Source organism: Oryctolagus cuniculus, chromosome 8 (assembly GCF_964237555.1).
Source record: "Oryctolagus cuniculus chromosome 8, mOryCun1.1, whole genome shotgun sequence".
Lineage (NCBI taxonomy): Eukaryota > Metazoa > Chordata > Mammalia > Lagomorpha > Leporidae > Oryctolagus > Oryctolagus cuniculus.
The window spans coordinates 74,495,643-74,519,961 of NC_091439.1; the positions used below are offsets into that span (position 1 = coordinate 74,495,643).

Below are 24,319 nucleotides of genomic sequence, written 5' to 3' on the forward strand. Positions count from 1 at the left end.
CATAAATCCAGTTCAAAATTATTTTTAATAAAATGAGTATCTCATTAGTTTACTGAAAAATAGGTATACACCAGAAAATGTAACATAAGCTTTCATTTTATCATAAGGTAATTTTCTGTCAGTATATAATTTCTATCTTTATGTCCATGGCACCCAAGCTTTAAAGATAATCCAATCACTTGAGTAGTGAGTGGTGACAGAATTACAGATATGTGCATATGGTTTATGAATATTATGCACATGTTACCTCTACCATGTTGATATCTGCAGAAGTTTATTTCATAGTAGTAAGATGTACATTGTTAAAATTAAATATTTTATTACTGTTCTATTCAATATATATGTTTCAGAATTACAACCACCTAGAAAACATTTTTTCACACACACACGCAAAATCTAATGTTTTATAAAATTACATCAAGAAGTTATTTCAAATAACTATCTGTATCTTGTCACAGAAAGTACTTTTATTACTTTTATATTTCCATGTGGTAAATGAAGAAAAGAATTGTAGATCTTTTCCTATGAACCAAACACCATTCTGTGGTAATTTTTAAATGTGATTATCCAAATATAATGTTAAGAAGATAACATTACTAGTGACAAATTATTACTAAGAATTATTTTGCTTTGTTGTAAATTAAAACTGATCTGTAATATTTGTAATATCATATAATATATTGTGGAGATAAAAATAAAATTAGTAGATAGAAATCAATAACATTTATATATACAGATAATGCCATGGATGGAAAGAACTTCTAAGATCAATATTTTTTAAAATATCTACAAAAAATTAAATACCTTAGAATAAATTTAACCAAGAAGGTGAAAGATTTCTATGATGAAAATTATAAAACATTAAAGAAAGAAATAGGAGAAACAAAAAATGGAAATATCTTTCATGTTCATATATTCAAAAGATTAATATCATCCAAATGTACATACTACTGAAACCAATTTACAGATTCAATATGATCCTGATCAAAATACCAACGACACTCTTTTTAGATCTAGAAAAAAAAATGCTAAAATTCATATGGAAACACAAGAGACCCTAAATAGCTAAAGTAATTTAAAACAATACAAACAAAACTAGAGGCATCACAATACCAAATTTCAAGATATACCATAGGACAGTTTTAATCTTAAAAGCCTAGTACTGGCAAGAAAAACAGATGAGTAGACAAATGGAGCAGAACAGAAACTCCAGAAATCAACCACACATCTATAACCAACTAATTTTGGACAAAGAAGCTAAAAATCAGTCCCTGGCGAAAAGACAGTGTCTTCAATAAATGGTGCTGGGTAAATTGGATCTCCACATGCAGAAGTATAAAACAAGACCCCTACCTTTCACTTTATACAAAAAATCAACTCCAAATGAATGAGAGATTTAAATCTACAACTCGATACAGTCAAATTACTAGAGAAGAGCATTGTAGAAATGCTGCAAGACAATGGCATAGGCAAAAATTTCTTGGAAAAGAATCCAGAAGCACAGGCTACCAAAGCCAAATTAAACAAATGGGATTACCTTAAGCAGAGAAGCTTGTATATTGCAAAGGAAACATTCAGCAAAGTGAAGAGGCAACTGACAGAATGGGAGAAAATATTTGCAAACTATGCAACTGATAATGGATTAATATACATAATCTATAAAGAGCTCAAGAAACTCAACAACAACAAAACAAACGATCCAGTTAAGAAATTGGCAAAGGACTTGAACAGGCATTTTTCAAAAGAGAAAATTCAAATGACCTACAGGCCAGCGCCGCGGCTCAATAGGCTAATCCTCCGCCTTGCAGCACCGGCACACCGGCTTCTAGTCCCGGTCGGGGCATCGGATCCTGTCCCGGTTGCCCCTCTTCCAGGCCAGCTCTCTGCTGTGGCCAGGGAGTGCAGTGGAGGATGGCCCAAGTGCTTGGGCCCTGCACCCCATGGGAGACCAGGATAAGTACCTGGCTCCTGCCATCGGATGAGGGTGGTGCGCCGGCCGCAGCGCGCCAGCCGTGGCGGCCACTGGAGGGTGAACCAACGGCAAAGGAAGACCTTTCTCTCTGTCTCTCTCTCTCTCTCACTGTCCACTCTGCCTGTTAAAAAAAAATTAAAAAAAAAAAAAATGACCTACAGACACATGAGAAAATGCTCAGGATCACTAGCCACCAGGGAAATGCAAATCAAAACCACAATGAGATTTCACCTCACCACAGTCATAATGGCTCTCACAGAGAAATCAACAAACAATAAATTCTTGTGAGGATGTGGGGAAAAGGGTTCCCAGATCCTCTGTTGGTGGGAATGTAAACTAGTATACCCACTGTGGAAGACAGTACAGAGATACCACAGAAAACTGAAAATAGATACACGATATGATTCAGCAATCACACTCCTGTGAATTTACCCAAAGGAAATGAAATCAGCATATCAAAGAGTTAACTGTCAAGGCTGGTGCTGTGGCATAGTAAACTAAGCCTCTATTATGCCCACATCCCTTATAGCAATGGTGTGAGACCCAGCTGCTTCTCTTCAGATTCAGCTTTCTTCTATGGCCTAGGAAAGCAGCAGATGATGGCCCAGGGGCTTGGGTTCCTGTGCCCCTGAGGAAGACTGGGAAGAAGCTCCTGGTTCCTGGTTTCGCATCAGCCCCTCTCCAGCCATTGTGCTCATCTAGGGAGTGAACCAGCAGATGGAGGACCTTTCTGTCTGTCTCTCCCTGTCTCTGTCTGTAACTCTACCTCACAAAGAAATGAATAAACTCTTTAAAAAATAAAAAATAGAGTTGTCTGAACTCCCATGTTTACTGAAGCTCAATTCACAATAGCTAAGGTATGGAATCAACCCAGATGTCCATGAACTGACTGGATAAATAATTGTGTTGTATATATAGAGAGAGTGGTACACTACTGACCTGTAAAAAAGAATGAAATTCTGTCTTTTACAACAAAATAGATGCAACTGGAAACCATTATACTAGTGAAATAAGCCAGACCCAAAAAGACAAATACAGTATGTTTTCCCTGATCTATGGTAACTATTAGAGTACCAAAAATGTAATGTATAGGAGTAAAATTGACAGTTTGAGCTGTAATGATGGTGTACAGCCCTTGTCTCTACTGTTGAGGAGCAGGGTTTTTTTATTCTTAATATTTGTGGAAACCTTTACTTAGTGTAGGGTTAATCTAAGGGATCTAAAGTAAACTGAAAGTAGATCATTCTAAAAACTGAGAGGAAGAATGAAGAAGGGTGGGAACATTTGCAGGAGGGAGGGTAGGGTGGGAAATAGCACTATGTTCCTAAATCTGTATATACAAAATATATGAAATTTGTTTCTCTTAAGTAAAAAAAAAAAAAAAAAAAGTCATAGCCTGAAATGAATCAAGCAATATTATCATGTGAAGGTGAAGAAATCTCTCATTGAAAAACTTCCACTCTTCTGACCTTTGACAGCTCCTTTCCTTCAAGACTGCATTGTATCCCACAGTGTGAATCAAGATTTGAACGTAGTATGACTCACCAAGCTAGCCTTATACTGATTGATCATCAATGCTTTTTTTTGGATTTTGCTGTAACAATCTATACTGCAAGCAAATAATTGTACATATATATTTATGCACTGGTGGTTTTACATCTGTGTGACGTAGTTCCAAAAGCAGTTTTCCAGGACAAAGATCATATATGTTTTAATTTTTTAAGATTTATATATTCTTTTATTTGAAAGGCAGAGTGACAAAAGAGGGCGAAATAGACAGCAGAGGCTCATCTACCCACTGATTCATTCCCCAAATGCCTGCACTCAGCTAGGGCTGGGCAAGGCCAAAGCAAGAAGCGAGGAACTCCATCTTGGGCTCCTACATGTATGACAGGGATTCAAATATTTGAACATCCTCTGATGCCCACCCAGGCACATTAGCAGGAAGCTGGATCAGAAGTGGGGGCAATTAGGATTCGAATAAAGGACTTGGATATGGGATGTTGTTGTTAGAAGCAGTGGTTTAACCTGTTGCACCACAAGAGCCATCCTTATGTTCTAATTTTGATAAATGTTGACAGATGGCTTTATACATTTTTTGTGAGTATTAACATTTCTACCACATTTTTTGTGATAGAAATTCTAGCTAGTAAATACTGTTATTTTAAGATGGCTTTTTCAAGTTTAATATACAGTGATAACTTGTAAAAATAGAATTACAACAACTAGTAAGTTTCGATATCTTTTCCTATTATTCTTTGTATCTGTTTCCTTTTTTATGATTTGCATTAGGTGTTTTTTCACCTTTTGAGTATGTGATATGAATTCTTTATGGATATTAACTTTCTGTCCCTTTTCCAAATATTATTATTTTTATTTATTTATTTATTTGGCAGATAGAGTTAGATAGTGAGAGAGACAGAGAGAAAGAGCTTCTTTCCGTTGGTTCACTCCCCAAATGGCCGATACGGCCGGAGCTACGCCAATCCGAAGCCAGGAGCCAGGTACCTCCTCCTGGTCTCCCATGTGGGTGCAGGGGCCCAAGCACTTGGGCCATCCTCCACTACCTCCCTGGGCCACAGCAGAGAGCTGGACTGGAAGAGGAGCAACCAGGACCGGAACCCGGCGCCCATATGGGATGCCGGCGCCTCAGGCGGAGGATTAACCAAGTGAGCCATGGCACCGGCCCCATTCAAATGTTATTTTTAAGTACCTCTATTTTTAAGAGATATACCTTTATGTGAAATAACTGAATCTTGGAGTTTTCTTGTATACTTATGAATCTAGCATTCAACATGTATGCTAAAAGGAAATACTTCCATTTGACATAAAATTGCAAAAAAATGCAAAGTTAGAGAATATCATCAAGAAGGAAGAAAAAGCCTCCTGTTTGAAAATATTGTTACCAGAAGGAAGTGAAATGGGAACACCACAGAAGCTGCTTTGAATTTGTTTCAATCAAAGGAGGCACAGAAACTAGAAAGAACAGAGGAATAGTTATCTATGCTATGAAACCAGATGGGATTTACAAAGAAATCAGAAGATAAATCACAGGTTATAGTGTTATTAGGTCTGGTCTCTACTGTTTTATCTTCCACTGTAACTTTCTACAGTAATTCTTTAGATCTTTCCAAAGCATGGACTGCTCTACCACTTGAAACAAAGTAAAGCTAATTAGATTAAAAATGAGTTTGCTAAACATCTGTAATCTTAATTTGCACAAATAATCTGTACTACCAAATCCATGAATCTGTGGCAATGAAAGGTATTATCTCAGTATTATGGCTGTTTTAAAAGGATTTAAACAGTTTACATAAAAAAAGAGGCAGGTTATTAAATGTTCAGCAAAATGTAGTTTAATTTGTAATTTTTAAATATATGTTTTATATATATATATATATATATAGCTCTCAACACGTACCCTAACAAGGGATTATGTATATCTATATATTATATATGCATACATGTATGTATACATGTTTTGCACATATGTATATATAGATGCATGATATATACTTATATACATACATATATGACATACATATACACGTACATATGTATATGTAATATATAAATACTATATATAAAATATGTATATATAAATTATATTTATATCTAGGTGTGCATATATATGTGTAATATATACACACAAACACACACACACACACACACACACACCCCTCAATATGCAGAGTTATCCCTTGGTACCTATCAGGGATTGGTCCCAGAATCCCTGTGAACATAAAAATCTATTGCTTCCACTGCTTCTCAAGTCTCTTATTTAAAATGGTGAAGTATTTGAACATAACCTATCCCATGCACCTTAGATAATCTCTATTACTTGTAATACATAGTATAATTTAAGTGCTATATAAATCATTATTACATTGTATTGATCAGGAAACAATAGGAAAAAAGTCTGCATGTTCTATACAGATGCAAATAATTTTCAAGAATTTAAAATATTCAATGGGTTGAATTTTCAGGTGCAAAACACATACAGACGGCTAGCTGCATGTAGATACAGCAACACACTAGTGTGTTTGTATAAACATCCCCACTTGGTTGTGAAAACGAGCCAATGAACTAGGTAAAGCAGAAAGTAAAAGCCTAATTTTACCTTGAAACAAAGAACAATTCAGAGAGGTGACCAATCTGATGTCAAAGAATAACTATAGTGTCAGCCAATGTCCCAGGCTCCTGATAACTGACTAAAGATTATCAAATTATGGTAGAAAAATGGTCCTGGAAAGTATTTCTTAAGTTACAGCTGAAGTATTTCTGTTTTCTGGTGTGTTTTAAAGAAACATTTCATAACACTGCACAAACATAATACTTGTTATTTATCTACTTAGAGCAGGCATTTTCCATTGCTATGGTTCAGTACTGGGTCTTTAGGTCTCCAGGTCATTTGTGCAGAGATGTGGTTAAATGTGCTTTATCTACAAATAAAACATTTTTGTTACTGCTCATTCACCAATTTCTACTTCTTTCTCAGTCTTGAGATTACTTTTATTTATTTATTTAGTGTGATTCATTTAAAAAAATGACATAGATGAGAAAGCCTTTCATATGTTAAAGCTCTTCTTGTGTGTGTGTGTGTGTGTGTGTGTGTGTGTGTGTGTGTGTTTCATTCTCTCTATTAGCTTCAGCTAAATTCAGGCTCTGGAATCTGGCACGCCTTGTATCACCATTTGTTATCTGACAGTCAGTGAATTATTTGACTCTCTCATCTTTTGCTTCATCTCTGATAAAAATACACAGAATATGCCATGTAAAGGCAAATAAGTGCATGGAACATACCAAATTAGTTTCATCATCATTCCCAGATCCAGTTACTGTACCTCTAATTTTACTGTTGTTGCTGCAATTTATGGTTTCTAGTTTTCTAATGATGGAAGGTATCTTCTCGTGATAAAGAAAATACATCTTCATTTCTTATTGCGCCAACCCTCTCTCTCACACCTAAACTTCTGTTCATTAAATGGATAAATATTGATGACAGTTGTCTCTCTAATTAATATTAGGAAAAACTATTGAGGAGCTCATGTCTTTAGGTCAATTGTCCAAAGATCAATTGTTAGTCTTTTAAAATTATTCTTTCAGCATACTAACAGCCTTAAATATTAGCCTTCATTTTAAGATTTTCTTATAAATATTTGTTGTCTACACCTTTGCTCTGTCAACAAAGAATCATTTAGCATGGGAAAAACTCAGAGGAAATTGTCATTTGATCTCCCCTTGTCCACAGTGCACTGTGTAGTTGAAATACAGTTTACAGATTTTAGAAGATATTAGAGTGATAAAGAATCTACCCCACCAATATATATTCATTTCACAAAAGCTTCTATTTGGGGCTGCCAGTAAATTTTAGAAATACAGAATGATTTCATCACGAGTTGGTTTTCTGAAGTCATTTATTCATCACAAGAGTCAAGGAAATTCAGACTATCCAGGGGGATATGAAATTACTAAATAATTCTGTATAAACTCTACAATTAAAATTCACTATAAAACCTCTTAGTTTAGTTTATCCATGAAATATAGAATCTCTACCATTAAATAATGAAAATTATATTTTGGCTGCAGGTTTTATATTTAAGCTCCCAATTAGAGAAAAATACCATAAATGAAGATATATCATTTGATAGCTGAATATTGTTTATCTTCCTCTAAATTTGAAGTATGTTTCCGAAGTTACTGCAAGTTGAAGAGCTAAAGGGAAAGAAGATAAATATATTTTTGCATGTCTGAGAAAAAGAATGGAGACAGGGAAATTTGAATGTTTAGTTGTTGTAGGAGTTATACATAGGAATACATAATTTAAAATCTTATGTGATGCCTATTTCATATATAACACGGTATAATCACTGCCATCTGCTTTTCTAAGTCATTCTGGCAGTCACCTTAACAAGTTAGAAGAAAATTAATATATATGGGAATGTAATGAAAGCCCTTAAATAGCTATATAATATTTGACATTATGCCACTAGTAAAGTTGTATATGAGTGATTTTTCAGTCAAGGGTTAATGAGCAATGGGAACTTCATTTCCTAGGAATTTTTTTGAGCTGAGAATTTATAAAACGTTAAGTTTGGCCGGCGCCGCGGCTCACTAGGCTAATCCTCCGCCTTGCGGCGCCGGCACACCGGGTTCTAGTCCTGGTTGGGGCGCCGGATTCTGTCCCGGTTGCCCCTCTTCCAGGCCAGCCCTCTGCTGTGGCCAGGGAGTGCAGTGGAGGATGGCCCAGGTGCTTGGGCCCTGCACCCCATGGGAGACTAGGAAAAGCACCTGGCTCCTGGCTCCTGCCATCGGATCAGCGCGGTGCGCCGGCCGCAGCGCACCGGCCGCGGCAGCCATTGGAGGGTGAACCAACGGCAAAGGAAGACCTTTCTCTCTGTCTCTCTCTCTCTCACTGTCCACTCTGCCTGTCAAAAAAAAAAAAAAAAAAGTTAAGTTTTACCTCTTTATTAGCCAGCTTTTCATATTACCACAGCATATCTGAGACTAACTACTGATAAAGGAAAGGTTGATTTATCCCACAGTTTTGGAGTGTTAGAGTCCATGTAGCTTAATGTGTGCTCTGGTGATTGCCCCAGCCTATATGGTACAGCAAGCAGAGAGGAAACATGACACGGCAAGCTAGACAGCCAAGAGGCTGGACCCAGCTCAGGTTTTTATAGCTAACTGTCTTACATGAGTTGTTTTCCAAGGGGACTCCCCAGAGACCTAGGGATTTCCCACTATCGCTACCTCCTAACCACCATAATTGGATGTTTCCACCCTCCTAATATCATTAATTTATGACTTTGGTGTTTCAACACCTGTATGAGATTGAGAGAAAAATAATATTAAAACTATGGTACCTTCAAAGAGCAAGAATGAGATGCCTGCAGTGCCAGCATCGCATATGGGTGCCGGTTTGAGACCCGGCTGTTCCACTTCCAATCCAGCTCTCTGCTATGGCCTGGGAAAGCAGTGCAAGATGGCCCAAGTCCTTGGACCCCTGCATCCATGTGGGAGACCTAGAAGAAGCTCCTGGCTCCTGGCTTCCATTCAGCTCAGCTCGGCCATTGTAGTCATCTGGGAAGTGAACCAGCAGATGGAAGACCTCTCTCTGCCTCTGCCTCTCCTTCTCTGTCTGTGCAACTCTGACTTTCAAATAAATAAATAAATCTTAAGAAAAAAAAGCAATAATGAGAACTTCCTACCTGTTAAGAAACATTTAGACATACACATTGCTTTTTAAATTCTGATTTAGGTAACTTGAAGATAGAAAACTTGGTATATATTACTTTTAGAGTCTTTAAGATTCATGAGGATTTCAGCTTATTTTCCAGAGAATATTCATGTATAGTTTAAATGAAATTTGGCTACTTCTTCAATATATGTCTAAATACCTCTTTCACTGGACACCTGCATACATCTAAAAACGGCCCCTGAGGAATACAAATTAGACAGTGACTTTCCATCAAAGCTAAAGTTTCATCTATAAGCTCAGCCATGAATCAAATTCAGATCAGTGAAGGTAATCGGAAATCTAAATATCTTTTTTTAAAGATTTAATTTTTACTTTGAAAATCAGAATTACAGAGTTAGAGGAAGAGCGGAGAGAGGCAGGTTTTCCATCAGCCAGTTTACTCCCCGATGGTTGTGATAGCCAACACTGGGCCATGCCGAAGCCAAGAGGCAGGAGCTCCTTCCAGGTCTCCCACGTGGGTGGCACTGGCCCAAACACAGTGCCATGTTCCACTGCCTTGAGGAGCAAAGTGAGGCGATATTTGAAAAATGGAGGCAAGAATTGGGAACAATCAGAGATGGAAAAATATTTGGTAAAATATCAGAAGTTAGTGAAAGGGGGAATAAGCAATTTGCTATAATTGTGCCTAGATTTATTTTTGTGATTGGGGTAAATCAATATACATGGTTTGTTTATTTTGTTTAGACAGCTCAAAAGCTGGAGATTTATTTCTCAGAGTTTCATACTGAATTATAAAACATCTATATTTAAAAAAATAGATATTGAAAAGGGAGTGCTAAAAACCAGTTAGAGATTATTTTGAGGAGATACACATGCTAAATATACACATGCTTTAATATATACATAAATATTAGCTACATATAAAAAATCTATGCTTTGGGTTTCAAACTGGGTTATAAGGGTTAGCATTGTGCACAACTGGTTAAACTGCCAGTTGGGACACTGGCATTCTATATCAGAGTGTCAGATTGAATTCAAGGTACTCTACTTCCTGTCCAGCTTCCTGCTGATGCACCTGGGAAGGCAGAAGAGGATGGCATAAGTACTTGAGTCCCTGCCACCCATGTGCACAGCACGAATGAATTTCCTGGTTCCTGGCAGCAACTGGCCCAGCCCTGGCTATTATGGAATTTGGGGAGTAAACCAGAGGATGGAGTATCTCTCTCTGGCTCCGCAACCCTACCTGCCCCCATCAACCATCAAATAAATAAATGAATCCTTTTGGAACAAAACAAAATGAAACAAAACCTTGGACTAGGAGCTGGCACTGTGTCAAATCAGGTTAAGCCACAGCCTGCAATGCTTGCATCCCATATGGGAGCCTGTTTGAATCCCAGCTGCTCCTCTTCCAATCCAGGTCCCTGGTAATGCACCTGGGAAAGGTCCCTGCACCTATGTGGGAGACCCAGAAGAAGCTTCTGGCTCCTGGCTTTGGCCTGCTTCAGCCCCCGTGGTTGTGGCCATTTTGGGAGTGAACCAGCAAATAGAAGATTTCTGTTTCTCCTTCTCTCTCTCTGTAATTTGCCTTTAAAATATATAAGTAAACCGTTTTAAAAAAATATTGGACTGAACTATAACACTAAAAGATAAAAATCAGCTAACTTCAACTCTAACTTTACTTCTCCATGTTCCCCAAGACTATGACGCCTTCTACTTTTAACATTCCCCAGCACAACTTGCAAGTGTGTTGGAGACAAGCAATTTGAGTTCTGATCAATAGGATTAAGACGGAAGTGAGGAAAGCAATACTTATCCTGGCACTTGAAAATATGACACCTTCTTCTTCTGTTACCACACAGCAGTGAAACTGTATGTTCCAATGTCACAGTACAACAGTACGGAGATCTGATTCATTCTATGAGAATTATAAATGAGAGTTCGGGAACATGATTTTTAGAGTTGAATCTTACCATGTGAGTAATGAAACAGTGAAAAAGACAGAAAGTGATTGAGGTTTAAAAAGCACCAATGAAAAGGAAATAATTCAAAGTAATTAAATCTTAAAATTTAAATGTCCATTACTAAAAATAAAAGGAAAGCTTTTCGTATCAAGAAGCCATACAAAGTATAACAACTTTATAAAAATGTAAAACCATACATACAGAGAATATTTAATTTGTTACATTTAGAAGGCCTTGATGTAGTTACAGTCTATAGTGTTTGAATACTCAAGGACAACAAAATTAACTGGCTTGTACTTAAAAATCACCCAAAAAATGGTTAATAATAAACCAGAAAAACATGGATAGACTGTGTCTGTTTTTATAATACCCCAAGGTTGCATGTTACTTTCCTGTCTAGTCTAACTATATAAAGGAAAAAATTTTAAAAGAGACCCAGCATATAAAAAGCTACTTTAGGGGCTGGCGCTGTGGCATAGCAGGTAAAGCTGCCACCTGGAATGATGGCATCTCATATGGGCTTTCATTGGAGTCCCGGATGTTCCACTTCCGATCCAGCTCTCTGCAATGGCCTGGAAAAGCAGTAGAAGATGGTCCAAGTCCTTGGGCTCCTGCACCCACGTCAGAGATTGGGAAGAAGCTTCAGGCTCTTGGCTTCATATCGGAACAGTTCCAGCCATTGGAGCCGTTTGGGGAGTGAATAAATGGATGGAGTACCTCCCTCTCTTGCTCTCTCTCTCTCTCGCTCTCCCTCTCACTCTGTCTCCACCCCCAACTCCTGCTCTGCCTCTGCCTTTCAATAAATAAATATTTAGAAAAAAACTTTTTGGATTTTTAAAAGAAAGATACCTATCAAAGAATCATATTACAGTTTTGAACACTAGAGAGGATTATAGATAGAGATGCATCGAATATTGCAATTATAATGAAGTTTTGATTTGATATTTTACATGAATAAAAATGAAATAAACATGTTGGATGGATTTTGAAAAGAATAGTAAAAAAATCCTCATCTACATTTTAAAAACAGGAACCCAATTGTGAAAAAGCATGAAATCTACAGAATGTATCAAATATTTTCTCACTTGGGATTATATCAAATAAAAAGCATTTATATTTATTTCATATAGTATGTAATTTTTAAGAACATTTTCACATATTAATGAGAACCACTTTAGAAACTTTAAAAAATTTTTCTCGAAGATTTCTCAATACAGATTTGGAGGCTCAAAAGTTCAATTAAGTGACTGCAGAATTTATAACTGGTAGAAAAAATTCATAGAGACTGTGAGTGCCCTTGTAGGTATATTATCATCAAAAACAGTGTGTCATCTTCAGCTGTAGGGCACTGTTCTAGTCTTATATATACAAGACACGCCCTCTGCCTCATCTTCTCACATTTTAGACATTTGCAATAAGGAATAATATAAGGTAGCACACACTACATATCAAGACGTGTGGAAAACAGCATCTATACAGGAAGACTTATATACAAGAAAACAAGCATTGATTCATATAACAGAGAGACTTCTCTCAGTAATTAGTTTTTCATCACTAACGTGAATACCTGAGAAACCTAACAGTGTAAGGAGAAAACTTTCTTTTGCTCATAGTTTTGAGGAACAAGCCTGATTTCAGGCAGCCCATTGGTCTGGCCTCTGATGAGAGTGGTAATCCCGACTCACCAACTGTGCAGCATGTCAGAGGAAGGATCTCATGGTAAACAGCAAATGGAGAGGGCAGATGGGCCCAACTTGGGCTTTTAAAAACAACTTTCTCTTCTGAAAGCTATTTCAAGGCATGTCCCCAATGATCCAAAGACCTCCACTAGTCCCATCTACTAACCACCATAACTGGATGAAGTTCTCACTCCTTTAGAACCATTAACTTGGGACCTTGGCATTTAAACATCTGCCTGAGTCCAGGAACCAAATCTTGTTCAGACCACAATGCTTCTTTAGCATTTATGATAAAGTCCTGGGATGGATGGTTTAGGAGGATCTATCCAGGGGGTGGTAAATTAGGTCAGGTTTATTTAAGAAATGTGAAAGCGAATATGGGGTGGGTTGAGTGAAAAAGGACATTAATCTTAGGTGGATAGAAAAGCTCATGTAAAAGCCCTGTGATGGAGGAGACTTTAGGGTGAATCAGAAACTGATAGGCCAGCCTAAACTGGTATTTTCCCTTTTCTAAGGCAATTAAGTTATTATCTCTAAATTTGTTGTACTTTTTTATTATTATTGTTAAGGCCTTTGCTTTCATGTTGCTTCTGACCTTAAGTATTTTGGGATATTTAGTTGTCCATATCCATTTAAGGAAGAAGCAACTAAAAGCTGCTTGGGAGTTTGCAAGACTGTGGGGCATGGTTAACTAGAGAAGAGAAGGATTTGCTTTTTGGCTCTTGAGTAAAGTAGAAGATGTTCTTATGTTTTATTTTATGTTTGAGGGCATAAAAATGCCAGAATGTAGAGACCTTGTTTTTCTTTTTTTCTTAGTTTTTACTATTTTTTTTTAAATTTTAGAAGGTAAACAAAGTTAGTATATTTCATGTATGCAGATTTAGGAACATAGTTATACTTCCCATCCTACCCTCTCTCCCACCTCACTCCCAACCTTCCTCTTCCTTTCTCTCCTAATCCATCTCTTAATTTTTACAATATTCTATTTTCAGTTTACTTTATACTCAAATAATTAGCCCTACACTAACTAAAGAATTCAACAAATAGTAAGAAGAATAAAAACACACTGTTTGGGGCTATAAAAAATCACCAAATCTCAAATTTCAGTTTCATTCCTCTATACTGCATTATTGGTACTCTACTATTTACCATAGATAAGGGAAAACATATATTATTTGTCTTTTTGGAACTGGATTACTTCACTAAGTGTAATGGTTTCTAGGTGCATCCAGGATTTCTTTTTTTTTTTTTTTTTTTTTTTTTTTTTTTACTGCTGAGTAGTACTCCATAGTGTAAATATACCATAGATTCTTTATCCAGACATCAGCTGATGGACATTTGGGTTGATTTCACATCTTAGCTATTATGAACTGGGCTGCAATGAACATGGGGGTACATATAACTTTCATATGCTGATTCATTTCATTTAGAAAAATTCTCAGATTTGTGATTGACAGGTCATATGGTAGATCTACATTCAGCTTCCTGAGTTATCTCTATAATTTTTTCCACAATGGCTGTACTAGTTTACATTCCCATTAACTGTGGATTAGGGTACCTTTTTCCCCACATCCTCACCAGCATTTATTTGTTGATTTCTGTATGAGAGCCATTCTACTAAGATAAGGTGAAACCTCACTGTGGTTTTAATTTGCATTTCCCTGATGGCTAATGATCCTGAGCATTTTTCAAGTGTCTGTTGGTCATCTGAATTTCCTCTTTTGGAAATGCCTGTTCAAGTCCTTTGCCCATTTCTTAACTGGACTGTTTGCATCGTTGTTGAGTTTCTTGAGTTCTTTATAGACCTTGGTTTTTAAGAATGTTTTATTAGATATCCTAGATATTTCCCAAATCATATGTTCATTTCCTTAGAAAAGTAAACCTTGGCTTACCACTTGTTATATATATATTACCCCCCCCCATCACATTACATTGCAGATTGCTGGAAATTCATTCCTCATTGTGCAAGGACAATTGTCCCCAAACACAGTCTAATGTGTTAACCCAGACCTTCTCCAGTTTCTAAGTCACGTGCTTCTCTGTGGGGGTCTATGTGATAGTTACTGCCTTTTCCAGCTGCATGACCCACTGCTTGTTTAACAGGTTGTCAATGTTCCCGAATGATTTGTCAGTTCCTAATATGCTTTTCCTTTCCCATCTTTAGAAATATATTGAATTCTCCCATCTGCAGAAGATACTCAACCACTTCATTGCAATTGTGGGATCACATCCTCTACAAATGCTCTTTTGCTGCCATTTCAATAGGATGTTATAACAATTTCAAAAATTACATGATCATCTAGAATTTTCCAAGACCCTATGTCTCTTGCAGGGACAATTGATTCAACAATGGTAACTTTCACTCAAGTAGTAACAAAGAAAGAGGGGAAGATTATGTACTGAATTATAGTGAAGGATCCAGGGTTTCCTTATATCCTGATCAATGCCTGCATAGACGTGCTCTGAAGAACATAACTAATTTTATCCTTAAAAAATGAACACTTTGATAAAGGAAAACAAAAATCACTATGAAAATTATGCCAGTGTTTTTTTTCTTTCTTCCAGTTTAGTTTCTACAATGAAATTTACAAGGTCAACTGACACATAAAAAGGAAGATCACAGATCATTTTAAAACCATATTTTGTGATACACAAACAACTATGAAGTGGGCCTGAGTCATGATTATTTCAGTCAAATGATACTTGGGAGTCTGCTCATACTTGGGAGCTTGTCAACAATCCACATGGCTTCTGAGGTACCAGAGACACATGTGAGTGATCCCTTTGAACAGAAGAATTGGGACATTATAATTCGCATGCACTGAAACGGGTTGTTTGGTTCTTAAACAGCTGGTTTACACTTAGTTGAAAAGTAAGTCAGGCATTTTATGCTGGCAGAATGTTCTGCTTCATTTGTGAAGGTGTTGACACATTTTTTTTTAACTTTAAAAACAAGCAAGCCTGGAACACCTGGCAACTGTCATGTAAAATTCAAGCACTGCCAGTGATGGCATTGTCAATATCTAGGGATCTGTTCTGCAAAATCATGAGAATTCTTTGTTTCTGATTTTTCCCAACTGTTCTTCCATAGTTAGAACTTAGCATCAGAAATGAAGACAATTATTTTGCAGAGTTTTCTCTTGCAGTAGAACCCATAAAGTAATGCTAGTCCATAGGCATTGGAAACAGTCATCCAGAATATACATCAAGATATTATCTTGGGGTGGGCACTTGCATAGCAGCAAAGAGCACCTAAAAGGAAACATGTAGAAGTGAAACTGACACTATGAGCAAAAATTTGATCAGCCCTTGTCCTTACTGTCGAGGAACAGCTTACTCTTCTATTCTTTTCAGTATTTTATTTTTCTATTTAATATCATTGGTTGAACTCTTCGCTTAACACAGAATTATTTTTAGGTATTTAAATCCAATTGAAAATTGATCCCTGTTAAAAATAAGAGTGGGAATAAGAAAGGCAGTAGATGTACAGTTCAGCACACATTCCCACAGACTTACCATAGGGGTAGAGCTAAAAACTTGCCAGGGGACCCAAATCCCATTAAATTGGCAGGTACCAATGCCATCTTACTAGTTAAAGTGAACAGTTTATGTTCATAACTGATTATAAAGATAGGAATGTGTCAACGGGATTACATAAATAAGACATGTCTGCTAATAATAATAGATAGAATTATAAAGGAAAGAATGATCCAACATGGAAAGCAGGCCACATAGCAGACTCATAGAGGGACACATGCTCTAAACACCACTCTGGCCTCAGAATCAGCCCTTAAGGCATTCAGATCTGGCTAAAAATCCCCTGAGAGCATTTCAGACATGGAAAACCAAGACACTGTGGCAAAAATATAAACTACATTAAAGATCTCTGTGAGTGGGATCCCGGTGGAAAGAAGGGGTCATCAAAGAAAGACGTACCTTTCTCTGCTGAAGGGAGAAGAGAACTTCCACTTTGATTATAGCCCTGTCTAAATAACGTTAGAGTTTGTGGAATCAAGAGGCTTCAATAGTCTTGGCAGGTCATGTTAAAAGCCTCAGGTGCTCACTGATGTCATAAATAAGAGTGTCAATTATGAAATCAACAACAGGAGTCACTATGCACTTACTCCCCAAGTAGGACCTCTGCCCTTAATGAGTTGTACTATGAGAATTAAAGGTAAAACTAGTCTTCAAACAGTACTTTATACTTTGTGTGTCTGTGTGGGTGCAAACTGTTGAAATATTTACTTAGTGTAGAGTTCATCTTCTGAATATAAAGATATTAAAATGAATCTTAATGAAGAATGGGGTGGGAGATAGAGTAGGAGGTGGGACAGTTTGGGGTGGGAGGGTGGGTATCTGGGGAAGAACTGCTATAATCCAAAAGTTGTGCCTATGAAATTTATATTTATTAAATAAAACATTTCTATAAAAAGTAATTTATGACTTTTAGGATGTTGAACTGTCTGTGGAGAAAAACAAAGACAATGAATCAAGTATCTCTAAATAAAATTCAAGTGATAATCATAAAATTATCTAAGGTAAGGTAGATTAGAAAGCCTCAGACCCATAGAAAAATTATAACATGCAAAACAAAAATTCTATAATAAAGTCCATCATTTTCTTGATCTTTTTCTGTCAAATCCTTTGATACTCAGCTGTCAGATAATATTCTCCTTAAACAATATTTAATTATATCTATCACTTCTTCAAATGCTTGCAGGAGATCTCAACGAGAAAGTACCAAGCCAACAGTGAAAGCTCTCAGGAATCTGGCATTTCCTTGAGTTTCTAATGTTATATACTTCTGTGAATTCTGCTTCAGCATGGTAAATCATGTTTTTTTCCTGAATGTTTTTTGTCTTCTATTTGGACACTTGCTTTTTGAATTCATATTAACCAACTTAGCAGCTCTCTGTCTCTAAGTATTCCACTGATGGGTCCCAACACAGCTCGCATTATGCATCTGTCATGCAAACGTGTCAGTGAGGCTTCTTACTCTCCTTGCTCTTGAGGGTGTCTTTTCCTTCGCAGGAATACAGGCTCTTCTGATATTTCAGTTATTTATTTTACTTTATCCCCCTCCATGGGATCACTGTTCAATGCCTATGGCAGTAAAGGCTGAAGCAGACTGAAGCTGGGAGTCCAGGAACCCAATCCAGGACTCTCACGTGGGTGGCAGGAACCCAATGACTTGAGCCAACACTGCTCATTCCCAGGGTCTGCATAAGGTGGAACTTGAAATTATGATGTTAAATCCCATCTTTTCATCACCCCCTCAATGAAACATCCTTCTATGCAATCAACATTTTCACTTTATACCTTCCCATCATTATCTGTTAGAACTGATATAATAAACTTACAATGAAAAAGTGGGAAAACATGCAATGAATAATTTATCTTACTTTACATGGTATAATCCAACAATGTTTGAAGCAAATCAAATGTTAATCCAAGATTAAAAGAAATGCTTGGGTAAGAAAATTGAGTCCAGAATCCATAATCATCTTTTTTTCATTATAATTATCATTTATGCTATTTGTTATATATTCTTCCCATTTAATGGGGTTAATAAACTACAACTCTAAAATCAGGTGTATTTTTAAGATATTTATATTATTCACATAAGATTTTTTTTTGTCCTTTACTTTTTAATCGTCTGTTAATTGCGTATTTGTAGACTTGGTTAAGGAATATGAGCTACTATTTTGAACCTCTCGCCCTAAACTTTGTCTCATTTAATTAGATATTCATTTCAAGTACCTCAGGAAACTGTGTGTCATCTTTCATTTATAGAGGATCCAAATGAGCAATGTTTCATCCTTGACTATGTATTTCTTTCCTATGAATGAAATGTAATGGAAATTTATTACACCAGCAATAAACTTGAGACGTTTAACAAGGACAATGTGCACTGTTCATGCACAGAGAGGCAATGAATTCCCCTGTCCCATCAGTGCTAGAAAATCACCCTCCGGGCCTGACTGGTAAGAGCCCCCTGCGAACTGAGTACCTTTCAACTGATAAGGTTGCCAGGTCCCCAGATAAAGAGCTGAAATATAGAGACGTATTAATTTATTTTTCCAATTAAAAAAGTAACATAGTCTCCTTAAAATATGATGTACAGAATGGTTTAAGAAATAAAATGTTTCATACTTCCACTATTTAGATATGTTTGTTGTATATGTATATATTTTTCACAAAACTGAATTATTTACAGAAAGAAAATTTAAATTTCCATTTTTTCTGTTATTTATTTCTAGCTATTGTTTATTAAATAAAAATGACATTTACTTCCCTCAAACATAATTTTTTAAAAAGAATAAAGTATTAATAATACATATATAGTCATGCTTAAATATATATATATATACACACACATATATATGCTTAAATATGCATACAAAGGCTGGTGTTGTAACACAGCAGGTTAAGCCACTGCCTGCAATGCCAGCATCACATGTGGGTGCCGGTTCATGTCCCACCTGCTCCACTTCCAATCCAGCTCCCTGCTAATGTCCTGGGAAAGCATCAAAGATGGCCCAAGTACTTGGACTCCTGCCGCATATGTGGGAGACCTGTAAGAAGCTCCTGGCTCCTGGCTACAGCCTGGCCTAGCCTTGGCTGTTGCTGCCATTTGGAGAGTGAATCAATAGATGAGAAATTGCGCTCGCTCACTCTCTCTCTCTCTCTCGCTTTCTCTCTTCATCTCTGTCTCTTCCTATCTAACTCTGCCTTTCAGCTAAATAATTTAACAAAAAATAAATATGTGCACAAATTTTTCTACGTAGTGTCATCTTTCTTTCATTTTCAAGGGAACTACAGCAAAGAATCACAGAAATGATAAAATAGGTAAAAAAAAAAAGAGGAGAATTGGAAAGTGAACCGGAGGGAGACGAGACAAGTGGGAATAACTAGATATTTGGTAGGAAAAGATTGTAGTGCTAAAACAATGCTGAAAATGGAATACAACTTAAGTGGAATGAAATCACAGAAAAGGCTGCTTTTGCTTCTAATCTCAAAAGTTTTATTTACTCCAGTTATATATAAAATTTCATTGGGGGGCAGGGGAAGGGTTGAGTGACTCCTGCTCATCACATCCTAAACTTGTGTCTTTATGGTCCCGAGTGAGGCCAGTGGTCTGAATGAGTACAGGAGACTCATGTGGATATACGTGACTAATATGAATGTATGTCTATGGGGACAGTGTATGAATTTGTGACTACGTGATTGTGTAACTTTGTACAAGTATATGTGTATGCCGGTGTATAAGAATATATGAATGTGTGGATACATATGTGTGATCATGTGAATGTGTATGAGTGGCTGTGTGAGTGTGTTAATGTATGACCCTGAGTGTGACTGTGACAGTGTGTGTGGGGATGGAGAAAGTGGGAACAGGATGGACAGAGAATTCAGAAAGTTCACTACTTGGTCAGTTCTTCCAGTACATTAGATACCATGTTCATTTTCCAACTTTAGTTCACCTTCCATTTCATTATATTTTGATCTCCATTTTTTCAACTCATTATTTCTATCTAATTTTTAAATTATCACTTAAAGGGAAAAGACTTTAATAACTTTGGGGGGGCATATACTTTAAGATTTTACTTTAAGATTTTACTTTTCATGGCTTTGGAAACAAAGAAATAAATATTTTAGAGCTGAATGACAGAAATTTAAGCTAATTATTTCTGCCTGCAACAAGTGAATGACTGGTAGTTCCATTTGCCAAAATGAAAAATATAGATTTGGCAGTTTGGGAAGAGAGAACAAATCTGCTGATCTATTTTAGACACACTAACATTGCCACATCTTTGAGATATTGAAGTATAATATAGAGAAAAAGGTATACATTGGAAGTCATAATTTTAAAGAGAATCAATTTTATAATAATTACCACTGTACATTATGTAAATGAAACAGCTACAAAATATTGTGTCATAGCAATTAATGCCTAACCAAAGATTTTCAGAATGGAATGGTGTCTTTTCACCCATCATTTTGTATTAGCAAGTTTAATCAATTACTCCATATACTTCTATTTTTTCACAGCAGTTGGACGTTGATATTTTCATATAAGTTTTCCACTCTTTAATTCACCCAATATGCCCCAAAATCAATGAGTCTACAAATTCTTACTATTTTTATATTTTAGGCAATTTAACATTTCATTTGGTAAGAATAATACATACTGTGCCACTTTGTACATCATTCCACTTCTTGGTTTTAATTTACCCAAACTGTGATCCCCTTTTCCTTAGCAGATTCTAGCATATTTGGTTCCAGCCCACTACAAAGCAATACTTCCCATTTAATCTGTGACTATCACAGATGCCCCTTAAGGTTAAGCAAAGTTCAAAATCAGTTTTTACTCCGAAGATTCTAAAGGCTTAACATAATCATGTTGATTGTGAACTTCCAAGAACATGATATGAATATTACACTCAAATGCATTTATAATTGAATACCTATTTTGTGGAGTTCTACAAGTGAGCAGTAATCAACAGTTGGGAACTACTCATCCACGACTGAGTACATAAAGCCCTCAATCAGAAACTGAGTTGGTTATTTAGAAAATCCAAAATACTGATTACTTTGTTTTGATTTGCTTGGAGTTGTACAAGATTTTCTTTGTACTATTAAAGAAGTGAAAGCAGGTATTTCGCCTGGGGTGCAATTCTGGACTCTGGCCCCCGTCTCCAGCCTCCTGGAAATGCAGACCCTGGCAGGCAGGAGTGATGGCTCAGATATTTGGACTTTGGCTATTCACATGGGAGATCTTTTTGTCCCCAGATCCTGGCTTTAGCTCATGTCCAGGTCCTGCTGTTGTAGGCATTTGGAGAGTAAACCAGCTGATGGAAGCCCTTAGCCCCTATCTCTATCTGTCTCTCTGTCTCTCAAATAAAAGAGATGGAAATGTGGATTATACTGTAAAATGAATAATTATGAAATATGTAAACAAAAAGGAGAATATCCTTCAGCCCCCTCCATTCCAACCATCCCAAACCACAAAGGTGATGCTAGCAATTTAATGTGATTTTTTCCAGATAGTCACAGAATTTCTTCCTAACCTATACTGAAATCAACCCTCCCACTTGATTTTAAGAGCTATAGTGGACTTTAACGCAGGCATCTGTCAGAAGATGTCATCCATAGCCCTTGCTTTACTGAAAGACTTAACTGGTCTTCAATCAGGAAAAGGGCACTTGCCATCCCATTAACTACTTGACAGTGGTTATCAAAATCTCAGTTTAGAGCAACAAAATTTATGATGGACTTTCCTAAAAATACATAGCCTTTTCTTTTTTTTCTCAGTTATTTTAATGCATTTCTTTTGATTAAATAACCTTGAACAAGTCACATATTTCAATGGCAATAATGCCCCGCTGGGTATCAGGGCTACACTGTGACATGGTACTTGTCCATATTTCTGGAGAAAAATATACAATTCCAATGAGTACTGACTCTGAGGATGTCACTGTCACTGCATTAAGATTCTCCATCTTCTGGATGGCCCAAGTACTCAGGCCCTGCACCTGCATGGGAGACCAGGAGGAACCACCTGGCTCCTGGCTTCGGATGGGTGCAGCACGCTGGCTGCAACAGCCATTTGGGGAGTGAACCAATGGAAAGAAGACCTTTCTCTCTGTCTCTCACTGTCTAACTCTGTCTGTCAAAAAAAAAAAATCTCCATCTTCTGAAAGAGGGAAAAGGAGGGATGTTTCATTTGGATGCAGCTCCAGAACAGCCCTTCTTCTCTTGATATTGTTCTTACTTACGTGGGACTCTCAAAGCACATGGAAGGCAGTCGTAGACTTAAAGGAAAGCTTTGTTTCAGGTTCTACAATACTTAGAACTAATCTTGTGGCACCATTCCAGCAAACGATGACAGTCTTACTGGCATATTCACAGTGAGTGAATTGGAGTCCTTCATTTATCTCATTTTTCCACTCCTGATGTTACTTTTGATCATGGTGTTTCATTTCCTTAGTCTCACTCCTCTGTTAATGCACTTTACTGTTTCTCACACATTCTTACAAAATGTTGAACTTTTTTTGGAACAAGCATATACACGTATGTATACACTCATAAATGTATATGTGTTTTGCCCTGACTTTGTAATCCTGAAGAAAATGTTTTCCCACCTGCTCCCCTTTAGGCATGCTGGAGTACAAAGAATTTTTAATTCCAGTATAGATTTCTGTGAACTTCCAACTTAGTTCAATATAATATAAACTTTTTGATTTCCTACCTTGTAAAAGACACTAAAAATAATAGTAAGGAATTATAACCAAGCTTTATAGCCTGCTTTTCAATTTTCTAATTTTCATCACCCTTTATATATTTTAACCTCACCAGAGCACCTTAAGATATGTTAGATAGTAATCATTTTACAGATGAGACTAGAGAGATAAAAATGACCCTAAATTAAATAACTTATGGAAACTCATACAGCTATTCAGACATTCCATGGCCAAGGCCCACACAAATATTTCTTTATAATCCACTGTAATAAATGCTCAGAAGTGCTTCAAATTGAGGATATAAAAATTTTAGTTACTTTTAACTAGAATATAATGTAAGATAGGTGGTTTAAAAGGAATACATGGTGCTCTGGGTATCTGAGCTTTAAGTTGGAAGAATTCATGCAAAGTCTAATATTTGAGATGGAATTTTACATCTTTTAATAAACAAAATAGAACTTTAGAAGGTATTTTCAAGCACAATAAATTGCTTAAACAAAGAATGCACAATGATTTAAGCATGTGGCATTTGGGGTGAAAAATGACTTACTGAGTTTGCCCCATATTATAGGTACATATTGAAAAGTCACAGGACTTGAGGCTAAAAAACAAAAAGACAGGGGAGATCCTGTCCAGTTGAATGTCAGACATCAACTCCTTGCCATTGCCAGGCAATGAATTCTGCCTTTGCTCTTGCTCTAGAAATTCTGGAGAGAATGCAGCAAGAAATCCTAATGACTGAAACGATCAAAGCAATCCCACATCTGTGAGTGAGAATTGTAAAACAGTGCTGGTATTTATCACACTGAACTATACCTTCAGGTATTTAAAGCCAGTTCTAAAGAGTGCCTCCTCCTTGATGGTGGCACGACGAAGCTCTTACTGCCTTCTTGGTATTTATACAGCAGCCTTGGGGCCTTAGAAGTCAACGCACAAGGAAAGAGCAAATCGTCCCTCTGCAGCTTGAATTGGACAATCATTTATCTCCTTATATTCAGAGCAAACAACCAGCTTTTAACAGCATTTTTGAGTTATGAGGGCTTCTGCTTAAGGTGCTGTTGTAGCAGCGGTATTTGAACTTTTGCCCAATGATAAACAGGCTCTAAAAACACTTCAGAGCTCTGGAAGGTAAGCAATTAGACTGCTCATCTCATCTCCATGCTGCTTCCAGCTCAGCCTGCCGCTCTCCAAACACAGAGGCACAGATGAGAAATGGCAGATGATGACAGCTGGACTAGCAAATTATAGGTAGGAGTGAAAAT

General features: G+C 36.8%; 1 protein-coding gene and 1 long non-coding RNA gene across 6 annotated transcripts in view; both read right to left on the reverse strand.

Moving 5' to 3' along the window:
- The window catches only part of CCSER1 (coiled-coil serine rich protein 1), a 1,459,660-nt gene that overhangs the window by 547,333 nt on the left and 888,008 nt on the right, over positions 1-24,319 (reverse strand). The gene's annotated exons all lie outside the window — the stretch shown is intronic.
- On the reverse strand, positions 5,527-17,132 carry LOC138843535 (uncharacterized). Its single transcript, XR_011378346.1, has 3 exons — positions 16,750-17,132; positions 8,839-11,088; positions 5,527-7,687 (listed from the first exon to the last, which is right to left on the reverse strand). It is a non-coding gene; the product is annotated as an uncharacterized lncRNA (long non-coding RNA).